Raw genomic sequence first — 4,576 nt, forward strand, 5'->3', positions numbered from 1 at the left:
TGGAATGTTTTTATAAAACGTTCTTGTAATGTGACGTGTTAACAAAACTAGAACATTGTCACTGTAACATGTTGAGGATGTTTTGGGAATGTTGTTGAGATAACAGATATTAGAATGTTATCAATAAAACATTGGTACAATGTCCCATAAAAACAAAGGAGGAACATTATCAAATCAACGCTCGCAAAATGTTATGAGGATATCATTGAGGCCTGAGATGACTGAATGTTTTTTATAAAACATTCTTGTAATGCGACATGTTAAGAAAACTAGAACGTTTTAAATTTAACATTTTGAGGATGTTAATGAGGTAAAGGTTTGTAGAATGATCTCTTATAAAACATTGAAACAATGTTCCATAATAACAGAGGAGGAACATTATCAGGTTAACGTTCGCAAAATGTTTTGAGGATATTATTTAGTCCTGAGATGACGGAATGTTTTTTATAAAATGTTCTTGTAATGTGACTTGTTAACAAAACTAGAACATTGTCACTGTAACATGTTGAGGATGTTTTCGGAATGTTATTGAGATAACATATTACAATGTTCTCAATAAAACATTGGTACAATGTCCCATAAAAACATAGGAATAACATTATCAAATCAACGTTCGCAAATGTTATGAGGATATCATTGAGGCCTGAGTTGATGGAATGTTTTTTATAAAACGTTCTTGTAATGTGACGTGTTTAACAAAACTAGAACATTTTAAATTTAACATTTTGAGGATGTTGATGAGGTAAAGGTTTGTAGAATGATCTTTTATAAAACATTGAAACAATGTCCCATAATAACAGAGGAGGAACATAATCAAATTAACGTTCGCAAAATGTTTTGAGGATATTATTTAGTCCTGAGATGATGGAATGTTTTTTATAAAATGTTCTTGTAATGTGACATGTTAACAAAACTAGAACATTTTCACTGTAACATGTTGAGGATGTTTTGGGAATGTTGTTGAGATAACAGACATTACAATGTTCTCAATAAAACATTGGTACAATGTCCCATAAAAACATAGGATTAACATTATCAAATCAACTTTCGCAAAATGTTATGAGGATATCATTGAGGCCTGAGTTGATGGAATGTTTTTTTATAAAAAGTTCTTGTAATGTGACGTGTTTAACAAAACTAGAACGTTTTAAATTTAACATTTTAAGGATGTTGATGAGGTAAAGGTTTGTAGAATGATCTTTTATAAAACATTGAAACAATGTCCCATAAAAACATAGGAATAACATTATGAAATCAACGTTCGTAAAATGTTTTGAGGATATTATTTAGTCCTGAGATGATGGAATGTTTTTATAAAATGTTCTTGTAATGTGACGTGTTAACAAAACTAGAACATTTTCACTGTAACATGTTGAGGATGTTTTCGGAATGTTGTTGAGATGACAGATATTAGAATGTTCTCAATAAAACATTGGTACAATGTCCCATAAAAACGGAGGAGGAACATTATCAAATCAACGTTCGCAAAATTTTATGAGGATATCATTGAGGCCTGAGTTGATGGGATGTTTTTTTAATAAAATGTTTGTAATGTGACGTGTTTAAACATTAACACTGTAACATGTTAAGGATATTTTGGGAATGTTGTTGAGATAACAGATATTACAACGTTCTCAATAAAACACTGAAACAATGTTCCATAATAACAGAGGAGGAACATTATCAAATCAACGTTCGAAAAATGTTTTGAGGATATCATTGAGGCCTGAGATGATGGAATGTTTTTATAAAACATTCTTGTAATGTGACGTGTTAACAAAACTAGAATGTTTTAAATGTAACATTTTGAGGATGTTGATGAGGTAAAAGTTTATAGAATGATCTTTCATAAAATATTGAATGTAGGCCTACCATAATAACAGAGGAAGAACATAATCAAATTAACGTTCGCAAAATGTTTTGAGGATATTATTTAGTCCTGAGATGATAAAATGTTTTTAATAAAACATTCCTTTAAATTGACTTTTTAACAAACATTTTGCATGATACATTTTGAGGATTTGTTGTCGAAATGTTGTTATCTTTTATAAATCATTGGCACAATAACAAAGGAGGAACATTATCAAAGCAACATTCATCAAATGTTTTGTGGACATTTACCTGAGATGACAAAATCTCATAATATATGTTAACAAAAGCTCATAAAATTGTAAGGATATTTTTAAGGAAGCTGTTTAGGTAACAGATTTTAGAATTATTTTAACCTATAGAATAATGGCATAATTTTCCATAATGAAAGAGGAACATTGTCAAAACAGCATACGGTAAAGTGTTTTGAGGATATATTAGGCTACTCTGAAATGAACTGTTGCGACAAATGCGTTTACAAGAGATGAGAAGCTGATTGGAGGTCGCTGTAGATCGACGTTTAAAACCACCAATCACAGCGCGATGTTCCCATGACGTAACAACATTTGAACTCGACAAACAGCGCAAATAAAGCAACGTTTCTGTTGAAGAAATCGGCGCAGAATGTCCGTTGTCTAAATTGGCGACACATTGGCCCAAAACAACAGAACTCCTGGTCAACGGAACTCTTTCACAACTGTAAGTTTTTGTGTGTATTTTTTCAGTTTACATAGCTTTCTCTTATCCTTGATGTCTTTCAGTATTAGACCTAACTTTCTACTTTCTTAGAATTGTATGACAGTCGCAATAAATCTGAGTGTATGCTACTTTTGAATAACAGCTAGATTTGTTTTAATGCAGACTCCAAACGGACTGTTTCAAGATGATTAACTTACCGATGACACAATAAAGTCTCCATTTACAACCAAGGTAGCCTACTATAATGCCGGTATTGTGTTCTATGCATACGAATACTGTATTTTTACTTAAAAGTGATCTTAATGTCTTTTGAAAGTAAAAGTTAATAATAATTCAGTAATTCATATAACGTTAGAGGTTAACGTTAATGAATTGGAAAGAGCGTTTCTCAAGGCTTCAGGTGTATATAACATTCTTCTTTCAGATGAATACTATCTGAGTTATATTTAAAAAAATGTCCTGACTCTTCTGACTTTTAGAATGGCAGTGAATGGCCGTCTATCAAGGCGCATCCATCCATGATAAAAGTAATCCACCACATGACTCTGGCGGGGTTATAAAGCCCTTTTAAAGCGAAGCATTTGTGTAAGAAAAATATCCATTTTTAAAACTTTATTGTATTAAGATATTGGATACATGGATTAAGTATGTTTTAAATTACAGAAACAAAAAAGATACTCATAATTTATCATATTTATACTTTCAATAAATTAGTCTTTACATAATTTCTGACTGCTAATTAGACTGGCTAATTTTGAAAGTTTTCAATGTCAATATTGCTTGTGATCTTAATGTATGTGTATTCTTTATGTTTACACTTTTGCATGATCTTCTTTTTTAGGCTATGAGGAAAAACTCTACCGTGCACACAGAGAACAGAGCTCAATGCTAACTGGGGGAGCAGCTGGACAACTAGAAGAGAGAATAGTTATAGTAGAACACTATTATTAATACAGATTCCTGGATTATTTTTCTGCAAGAACCAAAACAAGCAAAGACTGATGATGAGTGCTCTGAGCAAACACCGCAGTCAAGACGCATGAGTGACTTTACTGAGTTCTTCATGTAATGTTGGGCATTTACTGTACGCAGAACTTCTAATAATTTATGTGGATGCCATTTAAACCTGTTAGATTTTGATGTTTTAGTTTTGAGATTAATAAAATGTTATGCTTTAACAATGTTATAGCTAATCATTTTTGAGGGGTTTTAAGAGAACATTTTGGGAACAAAAATAAACTTTCGCTAAAAACTTTATAAGAAATTTAGGGGATAATGTTTTAAAAATGTTATGATTAAACCTTTATAGAAGGTCATCACAAAACATTTTCAGAGTGTTCTTAGTGAATGTTATGCCATCTTTTAAGAGAACATTCTGGGAACAAAAAGAAAACTACCCACTGAAAATGATATAAGAACGTCAGGGAATAATTTTCTAACAATGTTAGCATTTAACATATTTAGAATGTTTTTAGAGAATGTTATTAGAACTTTTAAGAGAACATTCTGGGAACAAAAAGAAAACTACCTGCTGAAAGTGTTATAAAAACATTAGGGAATAATGTTCTAACAATGTTAGCAATAAACATATTTAAAATGTTTTTAGACAATGTTATTAGAACTTTTAAGAGAACATTTTAGGAACCAAAAGAAAACTACCCGCTGAAAATGTTATAAAAACATTAGGGAATAATGTTCTAACAATGTTAGCAATAAACATATTTTAAATGTTTTTAGACAATGTTATTAGAACTTTTAAGAGAACATTCTGGGAACAAAAAGAAAACTACCCGCTGAAAATGTTATAAGAACGTCAGGAAATAATGTTCTAACAATGTTAGCATTTAACATATTTAGAATGTTTTTAGAGAATGTTATTAGAACTTTTAAGAGAACATTTTAGGAACCAAAAGAAAACTACCCGCTGAAAACATTATTAGAACACTGCATGGTAATGTTCTCAGAACATTTTTAGAACAAAAAAATCCTAGCTGGGTGTGCTATCCAT

The 4,576-nt window shown here is 30.9% G+C and overlaps 1 long non-coding RNA gene across 1 annotated transcript; it reads left to right on the forward strand.

Annotated features, from left to right (window-relative positions):
• Positions 1-2,208: 2,208 nt before the first annotated feature.
• Positions 2,209-3,780, forward strand: LOC120485943 (uncharacterized). The gene is made up of 4 exons (XR_016168165.1): positions 2,209-2,568; positions 2,731-2,799; positions 3,048-3,153; positions 3,410-3,780. It is a non-coding gene; the product is annotated as an uncharacterized LOC120485943 (long non-coding RNA).
• Positions 3,781-4,576: the final 796 nt, after the last annotated feature.

Source organism: Pimephales promelas, chromosome 4, assembly GCF_988280905.1.
Source record: "Pimephales promelas chromosome 4, fPimPro1.hap1.1, whole genome shotgun sequence".
Classification (NCBI taxonomy): domain Eukaryota; kingdom Metazoa; phylum Chordata; class Actinopteri; order Cypriniformes; family Leuciscidae; genus Pimephales; species Pimephales promelas.